Below are 27,402 nucleotides of genomic sequence, written 5' to 3'. Positions count from 1 at the left end.
GGATAGCATCTGATTTATTTTATTGGAATACTGATCAGTGTCCATTACCACTATCCCTCCTGCTTTGTCGCAGGGTTTGATTGTTATAGTTGCATTATCTTTTAATGTCTTTAGAGCTTTTCTTTCTGTTGCCTCCAAGTTAGTTTGAGGCGCAGGAATGTATTTCAAGATTTTTTCTAACTCCTACATCAAATTTTTCTCAAAAATGCCCACTTCTGGGCCTAACATGTCTAGTGTTGGCGTGAAGTTAGATGGGGGTTTACAGCCTGACATATTGACTTCTTCCTCTCTAGTTTCTGTGCCATCAAAACATTTCTTCAGCCTCACCTTCCGAAAGAAGGAAAAACTATCTTGTGTTATTTTAAAACGATTGGCTAGAGTGCTCGGAACATAAGAGAGACCTTTACTTAGGACTTTTATTTCCTCAGATGATAGGATATAGTTAGATAAGTTGAAAATAGGTATTGTTGAATTGTTGCCTAGCTTTACTGTCTCCAGTACTGTTGCTTCCTGGTTCGCATGTATGGCTGAGGATGTGGAGGGTCTGGTTGGGGGTAGTAGTTGGTGTTCGTCCCTCGAAAACGGGGCCTGCCTCTCATTAAAAAAGGCTGTTGATGTGCTCTAGTGAATCTTCCTGAATACTGACCTCTAGGGTTTCTATCCTGATAACCATAATCAGACTAATCTCCTACCACTTGTCCTTCATAGTCGGAGTCAGAAGAATTTGTCTCAGAGAAGTTAAGAATCCTTCCTCTCTTGCTGGTCCTAGGGTCACATTGTGTTTGGTCAAATGGCCTAGCTCCAGATGGGGCCTGGTCATTTAGTCCCTCTTGGTAAAAGTCAGTTCTGAGGTATGGGTAGATATTTTTCATGTGTAAACCATCTCAAGTCTTTTTTCAACTTATCAGTTTTCTTTTTTATGAGATAGTTATCAAATTCTACTATCTCTTCATTTATTTCCTGTAGCGTCTTTGTAGCCTCCTCTACTGCTGGGCTGGCTTTACGTTTCTCTTCCAGCTCTAGAATTTCCTTATGGAGTATGGCCACCATCTCACGTACGGTCTCTATTATAAGAAGCATCCAATCTCTTGAACAACGGTTGGCAATGAGTGACCACCGCTCAAAAAATTTCCGCACCTCAACAAACAAGCCGGGCATATTCCTCACTCTAAGCCCTGATGGGATAACCCCTGATTTCAAATATTCGCACATAAAGAATGCGTGTGACTCCATACGTTTGGCCTTCTTCTTAAGGTTGAGTAGTTTTAACCACTCACTATTAGTATTGGATGTAGGATTACTGTTGGTTATGTTGCTACCAGAAATTTGTCCAATCATGTTTGCAAAGTCCTCATCTGAGAAACCAAATGATTTTAAATTGGCCATAATGTAGAAGATAGTGAGGTTATAACAAATCGGAATAAAGTGTATAAGATCAGAAAAATTAGTGCAAGAAGCAAAAACAGAAGCACAAAGCAGCGAAAGTCAGGGAGACATAGAGAAAGTCACCAAGAGTCTCTTATAGTCACCTATACTCTAATATAAATACACATAGCACTAAATGAGCAAAACTAGAACAACCCTACAGTGAAAACTGTTGAGATACATAAAGTTCAAACAAGGGTACTCCCAAAATTTATTTTTAGGTCTAGAGGGGGAAGTGAAAAAGGCAAAAACTAAAGAATAGAACCTCTGAACTGACCTATTTATTTTTCAAAACATGGAATGAATCTAGTCTGTTTAACAACGGATGCAACATAAGTAAAAATATTCACATAGACATGTTATTCTTTAGTTTTCCATTTATTTTCATTTTCATAATTTGAAATGAAGAGACATTTTTTATATATAACATTTTTCATATTTTTTAAGACAAAACAGATAATTCAATGCAAAAAGTGTATTATTTGCAATAAGAAGTTTGATATGAACCCCATAAGCTAAACTATAAAGTGCTGTCAATTTATCAATCAGTCATACCACATCATTCATTCGAAATCTTACATACTCATACTTGTGACATAATACAATAGAAACAAACAAAAGACAACAATACATCTGAGATCCCAATTAGTTCTTCACGGCTATGTGTCCATTTCTCTTATTCTTGGTTATATCCAGTTTGTGAGTCACTTAGTCTTTGGCTTCTTTCTCCTTTTTGCTTTTTTATATAGGGGTCTCAGGTGTATAGGGCCTACGTACGTTTCGGTGAGTTTATTTTATCACCTTCATCAGGGCCAACAACGACAGTACTAACACACACATATATCTAAAATCAAGGGGTCCTTTATACCTGAAATTAAAAAGTACAGTATATTATATATTAATTAGGTTAAATCTGTTGCATCCTGTTTACAAACGAATCCTTAGTTCACATTTTAATTTTGTTTGGTGCTACTGTGCATAGATTCCAGGCTCACATAACAATGCCTGTTTGGAGATATTGAAGAAACGTGAAAAGATTAGGTGACTAGATAGACGAACCATAAGGTTTCCAAACTACACCAGAATTAGAAGGATGGCATATAGTTTGATAAGTAAAGTGAAAGGGAAAAGAGAAAAATAGGGAAAACCAGAGAGTTACTCCTCCAGCGTGCCCAGAATCAAGTTTCGATTGTGTACATCAGTTCCTCCACCAGACAATATTATACTCATGTGTACCTACTTAATAGATAAGAAAACCGCTTATCTTGATGCAGTTCACTGAAGTACACTTTTTGAGTCAGATTGTATAATCTGCATGTGCAGTATTCTGAGAAAAGGGAATATAAACAAGGTTTAAATTGTGCTTTATAGCTTACCTCTCTGTTAAATCTCACCAAAGGATAAAATACTACCTTTATGATGCGCTATAGCTCACGGTGAATCTATTTAATTTAGTGCCGAATCCTTGCCATTTCTCACAAGAGGCTGGTAGCTAGATTAATGGCATGCTCATACGTTGGCCAGAACTTAAACAGAGCATAGCATACCCTTAGTAATTATTACACAAAAAGTGCGGGCATATAAGGTGGTTGCTATTAGCTATCTGAGTATGGCTTAAGAGAGGCTTCTTTCCTGTAAGCATATATTGCAGAATACATCACATTGTTTATACTTCTAAACTGCTCTTCGCAATTGTATTGTGTCTCTCTGGGTAATATTTGCCTGTTTAGAAAGACCGGAGAGTGCATTTGTGATATCTGTAAGTCCCGAACATAACTCAGATAACAGATTTACACGCCTTACCGCTAGTGTCTAATCATTGAACTAAAATAGTGAGGGAAACTGTAATACATGTTTAAACTAGCCACCGCAATCAGCATTTAGTGCAAATTGTCGGCATGCGAAAATACGGGCGCAGGAAACAGACTGCCTCGTTATTCTTTGAAATATGCAAAACTCTCGTATACTACGGGGGGACACATTTAATAGAGCACAAAATAAAACGTGCTACTGCAAAAATGGTAATTTGTCCAAATTTTGGTATATGGATATACTGAAAATGCCTCGTTGTTGTCTAAAGTGAGCAGCGTGAAAAAACTACAGCTGACAGACGGGACGAACAAAGAAAATAACGTCCCGTCAACTTTTAACGGTAGCCTAGTGCGTCTACAGCTATACCCGGCATCATTTTCCGCTCACTGAGTCACGTACTTGTATTAAGCTGCCACACAAACGATCGACGTAGCACCACCTGCAGCCCATGGAACCGCGGCTAGGTGGTGTAAGAATTCATGCCGTATTATAAAGCTTTCTAAATCGGCTGTAAACTGTTGCAGCTGCTTAGCACGTACGTGTCTGTTCACATTGTAGGAACACAGTAGAAGGACTAGCTATGTGGGAAGTTACTCGTACTCTCGAAAACTGAAGAGGGACTAATGTTTTAAATGTTCATCCTTATGTAAGATGGCGTCTAAGGAGATCAATTCAAACTTCTTAGGACAGATAACAGTTTATGCCGGGTATAGCTGTAGACGCACTAGGCTACCGTTAAAAGTTGACGGGATGTTATTTTCTTTGTTAGTCCCATCTGTCAGCTGTAGTTTTTTCACGCTGCTCACTTTAGACAACAACGAGGCATTTTCAGTATATCCATATACCGTAATTTGAACAAATTACCATTTTTGCGGAAGCACTTTTTATTTTGTGCTGTATTAAATATGTCCCCCGTAGTATACGAGAGTTTTGTATTTTTCAAAGAATAACGAGGCAGTCTGTTTCCTGCGCCCGTATTTTCGCATGTTGACAGATTGCACTAAATGCCTATTGCGGTGGCTAGTTTAAACATGTGTTACAGTTTCCCTCACTATTTTAGTTCAATGATTAGACACTAGCGGTAAGGCGTTTAAATCTGTTATCTGAGTTATGTTCGGGACTTACTGATATCACAAATGCACTCTCCGGTCTTTCTAAACAGGCAAATATTACCCAGAGAGACATCATACAATTGCGAAGAGCACTTTAGAAGTATAAACAATGTGATGGATTCTGCAATATATGCTTACAGGTAAGAAGCCTCTCTTAAGTCATACTCAGATAGCTAATAGCAACCACCTTATATGCCTGCACTTTTTGTGTAATAATTACTAAGGGTATGCTATGCTCTGTTTAGGTTCAGACCAACGTATGAGCATGCCATTAATCTAGCACCCAGCCTCTTGTGAGAAATGGCAAGGATTCAGCACTTAATTAAATAGATTCACCGTGAGCTATAGCACATCATAAAGGTAGTATTTTATCCTTTGGTGAGATTTAATACAGAGGTAAGCTATGAAGCACAATTTAAACTTTGTTTATATCCCTTTTTCTCAGAATACTGCACATGCAGATTATACAATCTGACTCAAAACGTGTACTTCACTGAACTGCATCAAGATAAGAGGTTTTCTTATCTATTAAGTAGGTACACATGAGTATAATATTACCTGGTGGAGGAACTGATGTACACAATCAAAACTTGATTCTGGGCACGCTGGAGGAGTAACTCTCTGGTTTTCCCTATTTTTCTCTTTTCCCTTTCACTTTACTTATCAAACTATATGCCATCCTTCTAATTCTGGTGTAGTTTGAAAACCTTATGGCTCATCTATCTAGTCATCTAATCTTCCACGTCTCTTCAATATCTCCAAACAGACATGGTTATGTGAGCCTGGAATCTATGCACAGTAGCACCAAACAAAATTAAAATGTGAACTAAGGATTCGTTTGTAAACAGGATGCAACAGATTTAACCTAATTAATATATAATATACTGTACTTTTTAATTTCAGATATAAATGACCCCTTGATTTTAGATATATGTGTGTGTTAGTACTGCCGTTGTTGGCCCTGATGGAGGTGATAAAATAAACTCACCGAAACGTACGTAGGCCCTATACACCTGAGACCCCTATATAATGAGGCAAAAAAGAGAAAGAAGCCAATGACTAAGTGACTCACAAACTGGATATAACCAAGAATAAGAGAAATGGACACATAGCCGTGAAGAACTAATTGGGATCTCAGATGTATTGTTGTCTTTTGTTTGTTTCTATTGTATTATGTCTCAAGTATAAGTATGTAAGATTTCGAATGAATGATGTGGTATGAATGATTGATAAATTGACAGCACTTTATAGTTTAGCTTATGGGGTACATATCAAACTTCTTATTGCACATAATGAACATTTTGCATTAAATTATCTGTTTTGTCTTAAAAAATATGAAAAATTTTATATATAAAAAATGTCTCTTCATTTTAAATTATGAAAATGAAAATAAATGGAAAACTAAAGAATAACATGTCTATGTGAATGTTTTTACTTATGTTGCATCCGTTGTTAAACAGACTAGATTCATTCCATGTTTTGAAAAATAAATAGGTTAGTTCAGAGGTTCTCTTCTTTAGTTTTTGCCTTTTTCACTCCCCCCTCTAGACCTAAAAATTTATTTTGGGAGTACCCTTGTTTGAACTTTATGTATCTCAACAGTTTTTACTGTAGGGTTGTTCTAGTTTTGCTAATTTAGTGTTATGTGCATTTATATTAGGGTATAAGTGACTGTAAGGACTCTAGGGGAGTTTCTCTATGTCTCCCTGACTTTCGCTGCTTTGTACTTCTGTTTTTGCTTCTTGCACTAATTTTTCTGATCTTATACACTTTATTCCGATTTGTTATAACCTCACTATCTTCTACATTATGGACAATTTAAAATCTTTTGGTTTCTCAGATGAGGACTTTGCGAACATGATAGGACAAATTTCTGGTAGCAACATAACCAACAGTAATCCTACATCCAATACTAATAGTGAGTGGTTAAAATTACTCAACCTTAAGAAGAAGGCCAAACATATGGAGTCACTCGCATCCTTTATGTGCGAATATTTGAAATCAGGGGTTATCCCAACAGGGCTTAGAGTGAGGAATATGCCCGCCTTGTTTGTTGAGGTGCAAAAATTTCTTGAGCGGTGGTCACTCATTGCCAACCGCTCTTCAAGAGATTGGATGCTTCTTATAATAGAGACCGTACGTGATATGGTGGCCATACTCCATAAGGAAATTCTAGAGCTGCAAGAGCAACTTAAAGCCAACCCCGCAGTAGAGGAGGCTAAAAAGACGCTACAGGAAATAAATGAAGAGATAGTAGAATTTGATAACTATCTCATAAAAAAGAAAACTGATAAGTTGAAAAAAGACTTGAGATGGTTTACACATGAAAAAATCTACCATACCTCAGAACTGACTTTTACCAAGAGGGACTAAATGACCAGGCCCCGTCTGGAGCTAGGCCATTTGACCAAACACAATTTGACCCTAGGACCAGCAAGAGAGGAAGGGTTCTTAACTTCTCTGAGACAAATTCTTCTGACTCCGACTATGAAGGACAAGTAGTAGGAGATGAATCTGATTATGGTTATCACGATAGAAACCCTAGAGGTCAGTATTCAGGTAGATTCACTAGAGCACATCAACAGCCTTTTTTTATGAGAGGCAGGGGCAGGGGGATGCCCCGTTTTCGAGGTAAGAACACCAACTACTACCCCCAACTAGACCCTCCACATCCTCAGCCATACATGCGAACCAGGAAGCAACAGTACTGGAGACAGTAAGGCTAGGCAACAATTCAACAATACCTATTTTCAACTTATCTAACTATATCCTATCATCTGAGGAAATAAAAGTCCTAACTAAAGGTCTCTCTTATGTACCGAGCACTCTAGCCAATCGTTTTAAAATAACACAATATGTTTTTTCCTTCTTTTGCAAGGTCAGGCTGAAGACAATTTTTGATGGCACAGAAACTAGAGAGGAAGAAGTCAATATGTCAGTCTGTAAACCCCCATCTAACTTCACGCCAACACTAGACATGCTATGCCCAGAAGTGGGCATGTTTGAGAAAAATGTGATGAAGGAATTAGAAAAAATCTTGAAATACATTCCTGCGCCTCAAACTAACTTGGAGGCAACAGAAAGAAAAGCTCTAAAGACATTAGAAGATAATGCAACTATAACAATCAAACCCTGCGACAAAGCAGGAGGGATAGTGGTAATGGACACTGATTAGTATTCCAATAAAATAAATCAGATGCTATCCATAGAAGAACACTATAAAAAGACCAGCAAGAGAGCTTTACTCAACTTAAAAAAACAAATTAAAGAAACAGTCAATAGAGCTTTTTCTGAAGGCTATATCTGTCACCAAGAAATGGATTTTCTAATTAAGCTTAACCCTGTGACACCTGCGTTTTATGGTGTCCCAAAAACACACAAAAATGTAGCAGATCCTCCTCTAAGACCCATAGTGGCATCAATAAACTCCAGCACAGAACCACTTTCCAAGTATCTAGACACTTTTCTATGTCCTTTAACCACTACGTATGAGTCATATATAAAAGATACAGGCCATATGATTTCTACCTTAGAACATACAGCCTTTGATGACAACACACAATTTTTAGAGACGTGTGACATAGAATCACTGTACACTAATATCCCCCAGGACGGAGCTATGGATGCGGTGGCAGCACTCCTAGCGAGGACACCGGGGGATAGACCCTTTTATCCTTTTAGAATGTCTAGAGATTGTTTTACACAACAACTTTTTTGAATTCCAGCAAGATCTTTACCAGCAAATCAAAGGAGTCAGTATGGGGGCCTCTTGTGCCCCCAGCATTGTCAATATCTATATGGGGGAATTTGAGATAAAACATATTTTTAATGATCTAGCCCCATTTTATGAAAACAACACTATATGGCAAAGATTTATAGACGATATGATATATTCTTTATTTGTTCTGGACAGAAGAACTGCTTAAGGAATTCATGGAATGGCTAAACTTAGCTGATCAGAATCTTAAGTTCACCAGCAACTATTCTTCAAGTAACGTTGAATTTTTAGACATCTGGATACAAAGTACAGAAGGAGAGCTTACAGTGAGTTTGTACAGGAAACCTATGGCAAAACACACTATACTAGAACATAGTAGTTACCATCCAGCATGCCAGAAAGATTCAATCCCCTTTGGGGAATTCCTCAGAATAAGGAGGAATTGCACAAGTATGAATGATTTCATGCTACATGCAGCCAAACTGCAAGACCGTCTACTGGCACGAGGATATCCTAAAAGGTTGGTTCGCCAAGCTCTCAAAAGAGCTAAATATTACAATCGAGATGCTCTGATAAATCCTACCCCCAAACAAGAGAACCAAAAACTAGTCTGCGTATTGAATCACTCTAGTCTAAATAATAAGATAAGACAAGTGATCCACAGAAACTGGAAAATTTTACACACAAATGATGAAACTTCAAAACTTAGCAAACCATTAGTGGCCTTTAGGAGAAACCCTAATCTTAAGGACAAATTGGTCCATAGCAGAATGAGATTTGAAGAAAAATCACGTCAAACGACCATAGATGGCAAACCACTTCCAAAAGGAAACCACAAATGTGGCACTTGCCACGCTTGTGATCAAGCCATCACGAGTCAGACAGGGACATATGGCAACAAGTCCGGACAGTTGCGAGAAATGACCAACTGTAGAAATGCAAATATAGTTTACCTTTTATTATGCCCTTGTAATATAGGGTATGTAGTAGAATCAGCAAGAGAACTACGGGTCAGATTATCTGAGCACAAGTCAGCCATAAAAACAGGTAAAGTCAATGCCCCTATGGTAGCACATTATAAACAATATCAGCATACAGAAAAAGACATACGATGGCTTATTTTGGAGCGTATCCATGCAAACCAAGGCAAAGACATGACAAAATTGAGGAAACAGCGAGAAACGTTCTGGATTTATAATCTGGACACAGTTCGTCATGGACACAACGAGGAGATAGTTTGGATAGTAACTGCATAGTTAAATGTAATCTCAGGTCCTTATCGCCCTTTAAATTAAGACACTGAACAGGTCTCTACATCAGCAATAACTCTCCTTTCCCTTAAAAAACTCGAGCCTTCATGCGTGGACATTAAACTTTTTATAACGTTTTGGAAACTGTAATAATTTATCAGCCAATACAATTCTGGCGAAATACACTAACAACTATCATTCGGCTTAGGCATAAACTGTTATCTGTCCTAAGGAGTTTGAATTGATCTCTTTAGACGCTATATTACATAAGGATGAAAACTTAAAACATTAGTCCCTCTTCAGTTTTCGAGAGTACGAGTAACTTCCCACATAGCTAGTCCTTCTACTGTGTTCCTGCAATGTGAACAGACACGTATGTGCTAAGCAGCTGCAACAGTTTACAGCCGATTTAGAAAGCTTTATAATACGGCATTAATTCTTACATCAACTAGCCGCGGTTCCGTGGGCTGCAGGTGGTGCTACGTCGATCGTTTGTGTGATGCAGCTAAATACAGGTACGTGACTCAGTGCGCGGAAAATGATGCTGGGTACAGCTGTAGAAGCACTAGGCTACCGTTAAAAGTTGACGGGATGTTATTTTCTTTGTTCGTCCCGTCTGTCAGCTGTCGTTTTTTCACGCTGCTCACTTTAGACAACAACGAGGCATTTTCAGTATATCCATATACCGTAATTTGAACAAATTACCATCTTTGCGGTAGCACGTTTTTTTTGTGCTCTATTAAATATGTCCCCTCGTAGTATACGAGAGTTTTGCATTTTTCAAAGAATAACGAGGCAGTCTGTTTCCTGCGCCCGTATTTTCGCATGCCGACAATTTGCACTAAATGCTGATTGCGGTGGCTAGTTTAAACATGTGTTACAGTTTCCCCCACTATTTTAGTTCAATGATTAGACACTAGCGGTAAGGCGTGTAAATCTGTTATCTGAGTTATGTTCGGGACTTACAGATATCACAAATGCACTCTCCGGTCTTTCTAAACAGGCAAATATTACCCAGAGAGACACAATACAATTGCGAAGAGCACTTTAGAAATATAAACAACGTGATGGATTCTGAAATATATGCTTACAGGTAAGAAGCCTCTTTTAAGCCATATTCAGATAGCTAATAGCAACCACCTTATATGCCCGCACTTTTTGTGTAATAATTACTAAGCGTATGCTATGCTCTGTTTAGGTTCTGACCAACGTATGAGCATGCCATTAATCTAGCACCCAGCCTCTTGTGAGAAATTACTAATCACCACTGAGTATGGGCTCCCAAGCAGTAAGGCCAAACCCTGCCTTGAATGTATCACAAAAAAAGATGCCAGTACTGCTACTTTTAGTTCTTGGATTGTTATGTTCTTACTCACATACAAATAAAACACTATGTGAGAGGAGTTTGGTTGTCAGAATCAATCTTTTAGATTTGCTTTTTATTTCAACTTTTCATTTTTCATTTCATTTTAGAACATTTAAATATTTACACAAAACATTTCAAAGCACATCACGAAAAAAACATTTGATGAATACTCTTTTCAAATCTCATTCATACACATTCTCACTAAAAGATCTTTTTCATACACACTCCATACACATTCTACGCGTTTCAAACTCATTTTAATATAGAGTTCTCGTCAGGACCATAGACTGTGAATGAAAAAAAACAAGGGGACCTCTGTTAGAATGGATTGTTTATGTACAGAAGCTGGTGTTGGTTCAACAACCACCTCTCTACCTCTTACCTCTCTAAGTGTCAGACAGATTGTGATTCCTTAATTCACCAGCGACCGCGAAGCAGGACCACCTACATGAAAAACACACGATGTTTGTCTCGTACAACCCCACATATTCAAAGTCAAACAGACTCTAAGAAGTACTTACTTATTTGTGATGTTTTTGTGTTTCTTTCTATAAAAAATGAATAACACTGTGTAAAGGGGGCATTCTCAGTTACAAGATCGTTTTTATAAACACTGTTCCTGCGCAAGGGCTGGGCAGTCTTACCGGAATGAAGTCTATTATTATCCTGTGATGTGCGAGGCGGGCCGTGGGTTTGTTTTCCAGCTCACACCATTAGTCACCACTCTTCCATTTTAAGATAATGAGCTGAATGGGGGAATTAGGATTAGCAGTCTTCTGGATCTGGGTCTGTACTAGTCGCTTAGGGCTGCTTTTCAATTAGAGTTTAGTGATCTAGAAAAGAGATAAGAGTAACAAAAAAAGATTGAAATGCATGCCTCTTCTTATAACAAAATGATAATCATACTTACTGTCCATTGCTTTTGTGTTCTGTTCATATGCCTTGGACAAAATAGGATTAAATTCCTTCCCACACAGACCTGAAGCAGTATTTTCAGATTAATATGTCATTGAGAACCCTCCAAACACTTAAAACCTTTCCTTTCCATTGAGCTTTGAATTACTTTACTTGTTGGTGTTGTGTTGAATGTCCAACATCCTGCATCAATATGCAATAATCATAAAAAAATAATATACATTTGGCATTGTATAATAATATTATGTGCATTGCCTTTGTCCCTGAAATGCACATTATTATTCATTGAAAGATATGCATCAGGTCTACTGTTTTTGCACTGGATATTAAGTGAGCCAACGTGTAATTGTAGATTGGTTCTTTAACAGGCCTTAAGTGCCAAGCTTATCAAGGTTTTGTGTTGCTCTTGCACCACACAAGGCACTATAGGGTAACACAAACCTAGAATGAGATTTACCAAGCCATTTAAGACCACGTTGGTAAATCTGAAATAACTAAAGGCAGTGTAAGTCGCTGCCTTGCGTTGCTCTGCCCTTGTAAGGCATTCAATGGGTGGAGGGTGGGTTTTCCCACACATCCACCCAGGGATGTTGCCACATTCCAGATTTACCAAGACATGGAATGCATCAAAATACTACACCTTCCCAGGAATGATACAATGTGAATTGTATCTTTATTTTTTCTTGTTGTTTCACCTCTTTAAGTGTACTGCATTCACAAACAGCCCCAGGGCCATTATATAATAGGGGAATGGGGGCATGAGGCCTCTCTCCCCAACCCTCCTTGGACCTGAGGACCCCACCCTTTGGGGACTCTTTTTATAAATAAAGGGAGGGGCTTGTGGCCCCCTATTCTTGAGCCTCCATGGGCTCCAGGGATTCCCTTCCCTGGTGTGAGAAATCATTACCTGTTTGCAATGTCCCCCACTTTTTGTCCCCATTTTGACTACTAGGTGCTGGTTTTCTGACCCTGACAGTGTCATGTGCTATACAAACCAAATCCGGTGTCTGTGCTCCGATTAAAAGTACATGGTAATTAGATATATTACAATTGGTAATGACAGCCCAGCTATAAGTCCTTTCGTATAGGCCTAGTGGACTTAATGCTTTTACCTGTGCACTACTGCTGTGCCTGCTGTCATTTTAAAGGCAGCACTGGTTTTCAGGCTGGCTTTTCATTAAATGTATATGCAAAGTCATCTTTGCATTTAAAGGTATTTACAGATTCACCCATAAGGTCTCCCTTAGGTTCCCCAGGAGTAGAGTGCCTTGCTGCTACAGGAGGGACAAGATAAATTATGTTATTATGCCCTGGTGAAGAAATAACTGCCAATTTAGGGGCCTATTATGATGGCGGACGGAAAAGTGTCCCGTCCGCCATGGTCGCGGCAAAAACACTCCCGACCGCACCGCGGATAATCCGCGGTTGCGATTAGGATAATTATGTCAAGAAACTCCCATCGCGGCGGACTGATCACATCAAACACCGTCCGTGGTGGACGGATCACACCAAAGACTGCCGTAAGCGGACGGTACCAAAGAAACACCCTCCGCCGCGGACGAACATGACCGCGGGAACAGGCCCAACCACTGCTATACCTGCGGAGGGTCCGGCCGCGCGATTACGATAACGCCGCCTTTCCGACGGAACGCACCACCTTCCACCTTCCTCAACCGCAGCGGAAACAATGCATTGACAAATGGAGCATGACTGCGGAAGGACCACACGAACACCATCCCTGCCGTCAAACCGATTACAAAATGGCAGACAGAAGTAAATAGAAAACACACTAAACAGGACACCCACCCACCTGAAACACCCACCCCCAGCAACTACACGCCCCAATGACACCCCCCAAACACCGAAAAATGCACCAAAGTCACCACACCCACAGAACACCTGACTGGCAACAACCATTGGGACACATCCACCACACAGAGTATAAAATGAATCCCTCCCACAACCACAATCCTTTGCATCACAGCCTAGCTGCAAGCAAGAGGCAGAATACCACTAACAGCAGACACACACAAACACACATACAACCTGCACACAAACACACCCACCACACAAACACCCACAACACCATCCCTACACACCACACACCTGCACATCCCACCCCACCCACCAACACCTTGCACATCACACACCATGGCACCAAAGAAAAATCCCAAGTTCACAGACAGTGAGTTGAAGGTCATGGTGGATGAAATCATCCGTGTCGAACCACATCTGTTTGGTACCCTAGTCCAGCACACCACCTTGGCAACCAAAAACAACATGTGGGACAGGATAGTGACCAGAGTCAATCCGTCAGGGTCCATGCCACGCACCAAACACGAGATCCGGAGGCGCTGGCATATCCTCAAGGCAAGGGTGAAAGGCATCAGGGCCAAGAACCACCTGCGGGCACACCACACTGGCGGCGGCACTCCCCCGGAGCCCATACCATTTGCAGAATGGGAGGAGAAGGTGTTGGGCATACTACACCCTGAGAGCCTGGAAGGAATCGAAGAGGGACTAGAGGCTGGTAAGTACAAACCAATGACCACAATCTCATTGCCATGGTCTGCCTTGCACAACTGCCAAGGCACATCTCCCAGGCTCAAATCCATGCATGTGGGCCACATAGTCACCCAAATGTGAAGTCCTGGGCTCAAATGCACTCACCATGAACAAACCCAAATGTTGCTTCCTACGTTCCCAGGCTTGCATGGTGTCAAACCAGCCAGCACCACAACTCTCAACAGGCCCCCATGTCTACAGGGAGGGTGGTGGGGGGTGGGGTGTGTGAGAGACCAGCACTACAACTCCCAAGAGGCCCCCATGTCTACAGGGAGGGTGGTGGGGGGGTGAGAGACCATCACTACAACTCCCAAGAGGCCCCCATGTCTACAGGGAGGGTGGTGGGGGTGGGGGGGGTGTGAGAGACCAACACTACAACTCCCAAGAGGCCCCAATATCTACAGGGAGGGTGGTGGGGCGTGGGGGGTGGGGTGTGTGAGAAACCAGTACCACAACTCCTAAGAGGCCCCCATGTCTCATACCAGAGTTAGATTGAGTGCGCCTACCATTTGCTGACCAGTGCATCTCCTCAAGTAAACTGACAGGTAGATAGACATCTTCACAGGGGGAACATCCAATAGCAGGACAGGACCACACATATCCAAGTATTGCCTTCCCACCTCCACGCCACCATATTGCCCTGTACTGTCAACCACAACAACATAATGACAACAACAACCATGTCCTGATTCCATAGTGATTTGTAATGTTGCTACCAAAAACATGTCATGTCCACAGCATTGATTCTGAAAATCTTGTCCCTCAGGTGATCGCAACTTGACCGGCGAAAGCAGCAACTGCCAGCACCAGTCGCCCCCCTCACAGCCCGGACTCTCTGGGCTTGACAGCTCGGGTGCAGAGGACGATGCTGGCCCAAGCAGACTCCCAGGGCCATCAGGCTCACAGGACATCCCTGCCTCCACCACCTTGGCCTGTGTCACTACATCAACACCTGCCATTGTGAGCTGTGCAGCTACCACCACCACCACTCCTGCCTTTGCCACCCTGCCTGACCCATCGCCCGATGAGGGTCCATCGACATCCCAGGCAAGCAGGGAGAGTGGACGGGAGAGGACACAGGTGAGGCCACTGCTCACAACCAGGAGTGCAGTTATTAGGCGAGGTCGGGAAGGACACCCACCCCATCCTGGGGCAGAGACCCTGTAAGCCATCGCGAGAGTCCATGCCTCCTATGAGCGGTCGCAGGCACAGTCCGATCGGGCCCACTAAGACTCGCAAGAGAGCAGCCAGCTGTTGCGGTCCATTGACACTCGCATTGGCCAAATTGTGGACCTCATGGTCCAGCAAACTGCTCTGTGGAGGGAGTGGTTATCCGGTGCCACACCACCACCCCCTCACCCAAGTGCCCAGCGGGACAGGTCACCAACACCACCGCCACCCACACCTGATGCCACGGACAGGGAGGTGGCCCCTGACCAACCTGCCACCACAGCTGTCTCCGCTCCGGCTCCAAGACGGAGGTGCCGTCCGAGGCTGGATCCAGCTGAGAGGAGTGTAAATGCACCATCTACCTGCTCGAAGAGGGGCCGCCACTGACTTCACCCTTCCTTGAGTCTGCCATTCACCCTGCCAACTCTCCTGCCCCACAATGCCAACCATTGGCACACGTCTGTTGGACTAGGTGGACATCACACAATGTGGTGTCCCCACGGTGTTTTCATCTGCCATGACCTTCAACTCTCACTTCCCCCAACACCTACTTGTAAATATGCACCAACATCAATACACAACCTGTTAATAAACACCCCGTAAACACTCAATGCTGTGTGACCTCCATGTTTTAATCACATGATTGTCTTATAAATTGTCATTACCAGGTGCAGGGATCAATGTTCTGGAGAATCATGCCTCTGTGGAAGTGACCTAGGGATAATCAGAGAACAACAAGCACAGGTCAGGAAAGTGATTCACACCCATCACAACACACTGTACTGCAACATCCCACAAACCACACTCATCACCAATTAAGTGGATCACAGGACACACATCAGGGAGCCTTGCATGTACACCATCTCCCACACACATTTACAAACAGAACATACCAGAACAGGCAGCAGAGACACACCACATCCACACTTCACCAGCAAACATACATCACGCATTGTCTAGCTACACAAGAGGTAGTTACTCACATTTAAGGAAAATAGCGATTAATGAGCTGAGGCCTCTGGTCCACACCTTCTTCCTCACCACTATCCTCATCAGTGGACATGGTTGGGATGGGAGGCGGAGCAACCTGTTGGTCTTCAGGGTCCATGATCAGTTCAATGTTATTGCGCAAGGCCAGGTTGTGGAGCATGCAGCAGGCAATCACGATTTGGCATACTTTGCCTGGTGAGTATGGCAGGGCCCCTCCGGTTTTATCCAGGCAGCGAAACCTAGACTTCAGCAGTCCAAAAGTACATTCCACCACTCGACATGTCCTCCCATGGGCATCATTATAACGCATTTCACCAGGGGTAGTAGGATTCCATATGGGGCTCAGCAGCCACAGCCGGTTTGGGTACGCAGAGTCGCCTAGGTGGGGGGATGACAGACACAAATATCATTACCGGGATTGGTGGGAACACCATGCCACACATACAACACAATTGTCCTCACAGCACACTCACCTACAAGCCACGCACGTTCTGGACGCAGATTAGCCATCAGTTGGGGGACAATGCTGCTCCGCACGATGTGGGAGTCATGTGCGGACCCTGGAAATCTGGCACACACATGGGAGATGATGTTGTCAGCCAGGCACACCACTTGCACGTTGATCGAATGGTAGTGCTTTCAATTCCGATATACAGGTTCAAGTGCCTGGGGTGGAATGAGACCAATATGTGTGCCATTAATGGAACCCACTACGTGTGGTATCTGGGCCAGGGCACAGAAGTCCCCTTTGACTGCTGCCAACTCTTCCGGCCATGGGAAATGGATGTAATCATCCTTGTAATGCATCATGGCATTCAGAACATCCCACAGTACCATGCTGAACATGGATTGTGACATCCCCCCGGCATGTCCAACTGTGTACTGGAAAGTGCCAGTTGCAAAGAAGTGAAGTGCCGCCATTACCTTTGCTGTGGATGTAATAGCTCCTGGATATGTCCTGCGTGGCTGCAGATGAGGTGACAATTGGGCTACAAGCTCCTGCAATCTACATCGATCAAGCCGGAATTTGCGGATCACCTCCTCGTCAACCATGTCCTCCAGCACAGTGTATGGTCGATGCACATTTGGAGCCCTCCTGTGTGGGAGTAGATGGTAGCAGATGTCAATGGACCAACAACGCATAGCTGTGCCACACTATCACAACTTGACCAACACAATGCAAATAATACATGTTGCAGACACTGATTATATGTGTGACGTGACCAATATATAAGGCAATACAGCAAACTACACACACAATGATCATCCACAAACAACATCCTGTGTGCAAACATGTCCAATGTAACGTGCAGACATGTAGAAAGAACTGCCAACAACACATGACTGAGGGTCCAAATGTGGACAAGCGTCCCCACAGACACACATGCACGTGCACACACAACACGAACATGGAACACACCCTCCTTGTCTTCATGCACCCATGACCCCACCTACAATGCTGGGCATCCTCACATGACATGCATGGGCACACAACAGGCAACACACATACGCATACACAGAATGCATGTATACCCCCGTCATTGTTACTTGCACACATAAACCACACACTCACAACAGCTTCTGAATGTGTGTACACACTCTTGATGTACTGTGTAGATCTGTACTAATGTAAACGTGTGTCCGCCAAACCAAGACGTCAACACGTCGCCATGCACATCTGACACAACTTGGGTGCACATCAATAGCCTTTGTTAACCACTGGCAAGGTCAATAGTATGAACACACATGGAAAAAGTGGACATGAAAGACACACGTGGCCACTGGCCATTGACTTGACATTATGATTGTTGCAGCATTTTGGACATGTCCTAACACACATGTACAACTATGAACATTACATGTGTGCGGAGACATGCATTGTGTGTACATACGCCATGTGGGGATGCCTTCCACCAACACAGAAGATGATCGTTGATACTGCAATTGTGCATTACATATGCTGTATAGTCAAGGACCATCACGGTCACACCCCGCAAAACAAATGTGCGCACTACCGCGACGGTGCATCATTTTAAAATAATCACTCAGTGGCATCGCTATGGCAGTGCATGCATTCCACGGGGGTGGAGCAGGCTAACACATACATTTGATTTTTAAATTCGAAATGGCAGTTGATACCCCCCTTACAGTCACATTGCAGCACCCACCCCAGACCGTCGGGCCTGGCCTGTCACCCACCGCCGGGCCTGGCCCGTCACCCACTGCCGGTCATGGCCGGTCACCCACCGCCAGGCCTTGCCGGTCACCCACCACCGGGCCTGGCTGGTCACCCACCGCCGGTCATGGCCGGTCACCCACCGCCGGGCCTGGCCGGTCACCCACCGCCGGTCATGGCCGGTCACCCACCGTCGGGCCTTGCCGGTCACCCACTGCCGGGCCTGGCCGGTCACCCACCGCCGGTCATGGCCGGTCACCCACCGCCGGTCATGGCCGGTCACCCACCGCCGGGCCTGGCCGGTCACCCACCGCTGGGCCTGGCCGGTCCCCCACTGCCGGGCCTGGCCGGTCACCCACTGCCGGTCATGGCCGGTCACCCACCGTGGGGCCTTGCCGGTCACCCACTGCCGGGCCTGGCCGGTCACCCACCGCCGGTCCTGGCCGGTCACCCACCGCCGGGCTTTGCCGCTCACCTACCGCCGGGCCTGGCTGGTCACCCACCGCCGGTCCTGGATGGTCACCCCCCACCGGGTGCTGCCCGGGCACCCACCACCAGCTCCCGGCGGTGGGTGACTGGCCATGACCGGCGGTGGTTGTCCGGCCAGGCCCGGCGGTGGGTGACCAGCCATGACCGATGGTGGGTGACCGGCCAGGCCTGGCGGTGGGTTACCGGCCATGACAGGTGGTGGGTGACCGGCCAGGCCTGGCGGTGGGTGACCGGCAAGGCCCGGCGGTGGGTGACCAGCCATGACCGGCGGTCGGTGACTGGCCATGACCGGCGATGGGTGACCGGCCAGGCCCGGCGTTGGTTGACCGGCCAGGCCCGGCGGTGGGTGAACCACCATGACCGGCGGTGGGTGACCGGCCAGGCCCGGCGGTGGGTGACAGGCCAGGCCGGGCGGTCTGCGGTGGGTGCTGCAATGTGACTGTAAGGGGGGTATCAACTGCCATTTCGAATTTAAAAATCAAAAGTATATGTTAGCCTGCTCCGCCCCCGCGGAATGCCTGCACCGCCATAGCGGGGCCAGTGAGTGATTATTTTCAAATGATGCACCGTCGCGGTAGCGCGCACATGCGGTTGCCTGTGTGTGACCGTGACGGTCCTTGCACATGTAGCCAATGGAAACATGTAACGCGGGGCGCATTAAAAAATAGCAGAAGCCGTGCACCGCCACACCAGGGCCAGTCATTGGCTCTTTTTGAATGAGGCATCCAGGGACAACCAATTGCTGCAGACGTGTGCCACTGATATGAGCTCAGGGCCCTATACATGTGTGAATTTCTGCAGCCCACATTCACTGCTTCCAGCCACTGCTGCCTGCGACCATCACCTCGACCTGCTGCTGCTGAACTATCCAACAACTGCTGCCTGCGACCATCACCTCGACCTGCTGCCGCTGAGCTGACCAACAACTGCTGCTGTTGTGCCACAGTCTTGGACCTTGCCATGCAGAGAGTGCGAGAGATCCGGTCTCGTCCCTTCACCGCAGCGGAGCTGGATGTCCTTGTGGACGGTGTGCTCAGCCACTATGAACGGCTCTACGGTGCCCCCGGACAGGTGGTAGGTGCAGTGGGGAACATGTTGGTGGGCATGAGGTGGTCACTGACTCCTGGCTTCTGCAAGCTTGGCGGTGTGCTGTGGGACCTTCACATGTGTTGTACTGAGCATGGCTGCATAAAGATGCGTCTTTCTACGATGTTTGTGAATGTCAAACTGTCCACTGACGTTCCCCTCTTGTCTCCCATCATGGTAGGTCAAGCTGCACCTTCGCAAGGCCGTGTGGAGGACCATAGCACGTGATGTACGGGCAGTGGGGGTGTGCAATAGACGACACACACACTGCCACAAGCGCTGGGACGACATATCCAGGCTCAGCAAGAATGTTGCGGAGATGACACTGGGGATGATTCCAAGATCAACCCGTCTTACCCGATGCACCATGACCCCTCTAATACACCGTATCATTGCTGTGACGCATCCTGACCTGTCCGCCCGGCTGAGAGGGGATCAACAGCAAACTAGCGGTAAGCAGACTGTATGTGTCTGTGACTTGTGAGTGCTACATGTATTGGTGCTCAGACACTGTAGTGACATCCGTGGTGGGTTTGTTTTGCTGCAATTGCATGTTGGTGCCATTAGCGGAGTGAGCGGTAGCATCCATGTCTGCCAGGTGGACATACCAGTTGCTTTGTAGTTGAGGGTTCCAGGACATGCCTTTGAGGTCTGTGGTCCCATGGCATGACATGTGTGGTGGTCTGCATGCACTTGCCCTGTTTGTATGATGTAAATGTTTCACAGGCTCCCCCGGTTCTTTAATATGAGGATGTCTGGTAGGGGTGGGTCATGTGCAGGATGGGTGCTACATGTTATTCGACTGTAAGGAAAGTTGTGAATTTGTAACCTTCAGTACGTGAGTGTGGCACTTAGATAAACATATTTTACCTCTCTTTCAGGTTTGGCCGAGGGCACTGACACACAGACGACGGAGATGAGTGGTGGCAATGCATCCGGATCCGAGATCACACACACAGACCGACACTGAAGAGGGCAGCCCCTGAGAGGGGGACAAAACCGTCCCTGAGGACTCACATGTGGAAACACCATCGTCCTCATCTTCAGACAGTGTTGGTGAGTCAGCATTGTTGTCACAGACAGGGAGTGGGCAATCAACACCTTCAGTCGGGACACAACACACAGGGCCCACACTGCCACCAACTGCAACAAGTACTGCTCGTGCTTGCCAGAGTAGGGGGAGCAGAGTTGCCTTCGGTGCAGGCATCGCAGCCCCTGCCCCTGTGACACAAAGTGCACTTTGTGCTGAGGCTGTTGATCTGCTGCGACAGATGTGTGTAGGGCAGACCAACATGATCAATGCATTCCAAGACCACGATAGGAAGTTGGGGCAGGTGATAGCATTCATGGAGGGGATGCATGGCGATGTTGCTGGTCTCCACAGAACAGTTCAGTCATTACCAAACACTGTGTCTGTGCCATTCTACAGTCGCATGGACAGGTTGCTACTTCTGTTCCACCATCTACACCACTTGATGTCTCAGGGGAGAGTGAAATTTCAGACCAGGCCTCATTTTCTGGTTATTGCACTAGAAGCAGCCACAGGCAGCAAGGCAGGGCACGGAGGGCACAGACACCATCCCCTAGGACAGGGAAATATTTCAACGAAGACGACGTGAGCTACACTGGAGTTGACACACCGGATCTTCAAGGGGTGTTGGGGGAAAGGGATTCACATGTTACACAGGCATCCCCCACAAAAGGTACTCCCAAGGCAAGGGCACCTCCCAAGTCCAGAGACACTCCCAAGGACAAGGACACTACAAAGGAAAGGGCAACTCCCAAGAGCAGGGACACTCCCAAGGACAAGGACGTTTCAAAGGAAAGGGCAACTCCCAAGAGCAGGGACACTCCCAAGGACAAGGACGCTTCAATGGAAAGGGCAACTCCCAAGAGCAGGGACACTCCCAAGGACAAGGACGCTTCAAAGGAAACGGCACCTCCCAAGAGCAGGGACACTCCCAAGGAGAAGGACACTTCAAAGGAAAGGGCAACTCCCAAGAGCTGGGACACTCCCAAGGACAAGGACACTACAAAGGAAAGGCCACCTCCCAAGAGCAGGGACACCCTCAAGGACAAAGACACTACAAAGGAAAGGCCACCTCCCAAGACCAGGGACACTCCTAAGGACAAGGACGCTTCAAAGGAAAGGGCAACTCCCAAGAGCAGGGACACTCCCAAGGACAAGGATGCTTCAAAGGAAAGGGCAACTCCCAAGAGCAGGGACACTCCCAAGGACAAGGGCGCTTCAAAGGAAAGGGCAACTCCCAAGAGCAGGGACACTCCCAAGGACAAGGATGCTTCAAAGGACAGGTACACTACAATGGACAAGTCTGCTCCCAGGGACAGGGCAACGCCCAGGGATCAGGGGCATTCCAGAGACAGGACACCTCCTACGGCCAAGGCACATCCCAGGGCCAAGGGTTCTCCCATAGACACGAGCTCCATCAATGACAGGCATACATCACCCCTGGCTGCCCTGAGGCTGATGTTGTTGAAGGAACGTAAAACACATGTGTCAGCGGTGAAGTCCCCACATTCCTCTACTCTCATCCACGCCCCGCAGAAGCAGAGGAATGAGTACACTGTTGTTGCATCCCCCATTACACATAATGCAGAGGGCAGAAGGCAGGCCCACAGCAAACGTCAAGCAGGGTCCAGCACCTCCCCAGAGAGCAGACCCCCACCAGCACATGATCCACCTTTCATGGGTGATGTTTCAGATGAGCCCGCACCACTTACCAGTCCAGTTATGTCCAGGGTGCCCTTACATATCCCTAAGAAACGTAGACACACACCATTGACACCGCCCCACCCCAATGTCGCTCCAGTACAGCTGTCCCCAGCTCCCAGAGCCACCCTGCCTCCTGGCCCATACAGCCCTGTGGCTCATCATTTCAGTGTTCCTAGTGGCTCAGCTGCAGTTCACTCTCATGTGTCAGATAGTGGCACTGTGTCTGTTGTTCGCTGTCATGCATCATGTAGTAGCACTGTGTCAGTTGTGCCCTCTCCTGTTTCAGGTACTGGCACTGTGTGTGTCCGACACTCTCATGTGTCAGATGCTGGCATGGTATTTGTTGGTCACTGTACAGGGACATGTCCTGGCAGTGTGTCGGGTCTATGGCTCATGTGGCAGTCACTACATCTGTGGCTGTGTCTCACACTCCTGTTTCTGGTGCTGGCAGTGTGTCGGGGTCTATGGCTCATGTGTCAGTCACTAGAGCTGTGGCTGTGTCTCACACTCCTGTTTCTGGTGCTGGCATTGTGTCGGGGTCTATGGCTCAGGTGTCAGTCACTAGAGCTGTGGCTGTGTCTCACACTCCTATTTCTGGTGCTTGCAGTTTGTCTGTGTCTATGGCTCATGTGTCAGTCACTAGAGCTGTGGCTGTGTCTCACACTCCTGTTTCTGGTGCTGGCAGTGTGTCGGGGTCTATGGCTCATGTGTCAGTCACTAGAGCTGTGGCTGTGTCTCACACTCCTGTTTCTGGTGCTGGCAGTGTGTCGGGGTCTATGGCTCATGTGTCAGTCACTAGAGCTGTCGCTGTGTCTCACACTCCTGTTTCTGGTGCTGGCAGTGTGTCCGAGGCGACTAGTTCTGTAAAAACCAGGTCAGGGACAATCAATATTTGCCCGGCGGTATCGCCTCTTTAACCCACAAGATATTAATCAATGAAGAGGCAGGCGCTGGAGACTGGAAGGCAGGAAACAAGGTGTATTCTCTCCGGAGGAGAAACACATCAGTTCAGACAGCCAGTATCGTCACGAGGTGCTCTAACCGCATCTCTGAGGCCTGGCCTCTTATACACATTTTCATCATCTTTATTGCAGGTAACACATCTTGGTAATGCTTTGAAGTATGAAAGGACATCCTCTGAATCTCCCCTTCAGGCCCGTTCCCACACACATTTACAGTTGAAGTCCCCACCCCGGTCACAACAGGTGATGATTATCGCGCAGCTGGACATTCCGCCGATTCACGGAATGTGGGGTTTGATCGGATCTCATAGGGTGGGGGCTTTGATCAACTCGGGGGTCCTTTGATGAGGGAAGCTTCCTACTGTACGGGGGGGGCAATAAACAGTATCTGCAGAGCTAGGTGTCGGCCTGGGAACGAGGAAGACAAACGGGCACACAGGAAAGGGGGTTTGTATCAAAGGGCCTGGGACCATGAAAGGAATGAAGGGAGGTGTCGCGCTGGGAACAGGATGGGGTACTGAGGCAGAGCCGCGCTGAAGAGGGGTTTATGACTCAGGGCATGTGAGAGCGGGGGGGGTTGTCAGCGTGTGGGCTTTGTGAGGGCGAAGGGCTATGCTGGGGGCCAGTGGCGTGCAGAGGGTGGTTCTGATCGAGGCACCTAAAATGGCGGGTGCGTACGACAAAAAGTGTGGCATCAGGGGAAAAGGCAAGATGGCGCAGATAATGTTTACCAAACCGTACTAATTTTCCACAGTCCTCCCTTTAACATATCCAAGACATCTTGCTGGCCTATTTCCTACCCATGTCTTCTGTGGTGAAAGAAGTAGGAACCCAGGTGAAAGAAGCTATAAACATTTCATTTAAAATCTTTCGTCTTAGGAGGCGGGTCTATTGATAAACTCGTTTGCAGAAAAGTCATAGTAATGCAATATCGGACAAAAATGATTCTGTAGTGAGAGCATTGAGCACATTTCGCAGATACTTATAGTCATTCGGAAAGTGAACTGATAGGTTATTACATATGTAAGTTCTGTTCATATTTGGTTGGAGCATAATCAATACAATGATGGCTGGGAGAGAAATGAGACGTAGTAAAAACAATAATCAGGGGTGTCATTGTTCGAAGGGGAGGTCCTATTGTCATGGACCATTATTAGTGAGTTCTCAGCATTCTTTGTCGTCTTCTGTTGGCACGGTGGAGCACCGGCGGTGGAGCTATGAGTCCAGCTCTCTTCTAGGCTCCACGTTGCAGGGCATGACCTTTTCCTTGCTTTCCTGGTCAAAAAGGTCCTTCTCGCCCTGTGTTCCTTTGAGTCGATTGTCAAAAAGTTCAGGTGGAAGAAGTGTGTGTGTAAGTAGTCCATACGGTAGGTCGGAGAAAAAAGGGGGATGGAGCAGGGCCAGATCGGGAACAGACCAGGGGGACGGAAAATTTTAGGTAGGCGGGCTCATGACCGAATTCAGAGAGCGGGGACTTTTCGGCACACGTTGAACATCGAGCAGGGGCATCAGGTCAGCCCTTTCCTCTCATTTTGTCGGAAACAGTGCCTCGTCCTGCAACTCCTTTCTGTCGCGGTCTCGCCTTGGCCAATGTCGCAGATGTTCCACGATCTGTAGTCAGGCCGCGTGCTCCCACATCCGGTCTCTCTCTCCTTCGACAGTGGTACCCTTAAAGGAGTTTGAAAAGACAGTCTTTAGAGAATTGGCAGAGGAAGGTAATCACATAAGTCTATTTCTCTCCCAGCTCCAAGCAAATGAGAAACATCCGTTATATTGGGGTATCACAACCAACATATAAATAATTGATGATGGGTCTGTTGGATTTCCTATAACTTTCCTGCGTAACTATTTCTATGGTGCTTGTTGGTGTTACATTTATTGTCGTGGTACGAGATCTGGTACCTATTCATTGCATTTTGTGTATTACAGTTACGTCAGTTCTTCTGACAGAGACCCACCTTCCTAGTACGAGCCTTACAAAGCTATACCGTTCTCCAGGGCTTTATATTTTTTTTGAAAAAGTGCAACGTGCTATCACCATGGTCCGATAGGTATCTTTCTGAGGGACGAACATAGGCTAAACAATTGTCCATTCTATCAATGCATCCTACCTTTCAGCTAAACATTTTATTTTCAACAGGGTTCATTGCAACGATTTCTTCATTTCGGTCTAATCTTAACTTCGCAAACGTCATTCTAGTTCCTACATAGCCTCTTACAACCTGATTACTTTATTAAAAACCGGGGTCTTATGGAAGACAACTAGGGACATAGCAAACTGTGGTAAGGGACTATCGTCTTGCTTTGTGTCATAGGGGCGTTATTTAGCAGAAGGCCACAGTTCAGTTGGTAAGCGTTCAGTGACATTTCTCGAATTCTAAAACTCCGTAGCTTGCTTATCAACGAATCATTTCTAGGAACAACGGCTGGCCTGTGTTAGTCGTAAGCCGACCCATCTCTTACAATCGGGGGTGAGGGACAGTTTTAAAAACTCTCGTCCGGGGCAGCTGATACAAATCTGAGGGTGTTCTGGGAAGATGGGGATGTTTCGATCACCTTTACTGTTTGGGTATTGAAACAATTCGGGACAAGGAAGGTCGCGTTATCTGAGGCATTTTTTTTATCATAGAAGCCGCTGACATGTAGTTCCCTTATTACGGGTCAGATTAGGGAACCTCAGTCGTCTTACCTGTCCTTTCCCTTTTGGCCAATTCTCGGTTTCATCAATTTTTTTAGCAGAAAGGAGAGGTAGTGACACGGCATCAGGGTGATTTTATTTAAGACAAATTTTGTGCAAATACTTGCGGTATTTGGAGCCAATTGGGGGGTGCACTAGGGGTGGCGGTTTGCCAATTTAGGTGCTAGTCGCTCGGAAGAGTGGGAGTGTGGAGGAGAGAGAAAGAGAGAGAGAGAGAGAGAGAGAGAGAGAGAGAGAGAGAGAGAGAGAGAGAGAGAGATGTGCAACAATAGGCTAAATAGTACACGTGCGACATGGGGAGTGGCCGTGTATTAAGGTAGGCTATTCAGCGCATTACACAACATGAGACATTACGGGTCTGTGTTAGAATTTCGAAAGCATGCAGTTTGGGACGGACGAGCATTAGGCCGGGTACAGGGGACATGCATTTAGTAAAAAGGGCACCATTGTGTCGCACTTCTTGCATTCTCGTTTTTTTTTTTTGATCAGTTAAGTCAACGCTTCAGTCACAAAAAAACATTCTCTCATAGTTTCAGACATACGTGACACGTGCCCATTCACGCAACACGGATTAGGGGTGACCGTGTTTTATCATATCATACAACTTATTGGCTCTTTCGTTACAAGAGCAGTTTGTGGGTGTGCTTAGGTGCCACCTTGCAGCGTTAGTCCGCTTCATGTATCAGACATGGCGAGGCTTCAGATCTTCACCATACCTCGGTCGTGATTTCCAACGTAACCTGTAGAGGGAGGAAAAGAGGGGAAGGGAGGGGGACAACATTCGCGCATATCAAATGCATGGGCATGAAAGTCCTTTACTTACCTCATACTCGTCTTATCTCCTCGGGGTAGAATCCCTGGGGTCTTGATTTTCTGGAATCGGGGGGGGGGGGGGCAGTGTGTCCTTATAGGTCGTGTGTAGGGAAACGTTAAA

This window comes from Lissotriton helveticus, chromosome 8, assembly GCF_964261635.1.
Source record: "Lissotriton helveticus chromosome 8, aLisHel1.1, whole genome shotgun sequence".
Lineage (NCBI taxonomy): Eukaryota > Metazoa > Chordata > Amphibia > Caudata > Salamandridae > Lissotriton > Lissotriton helveticus.
The sequence above is the reverse complement of the archived record's forward strand: the minus strand, read 5'-3'. Positions refer to the sequence as shown.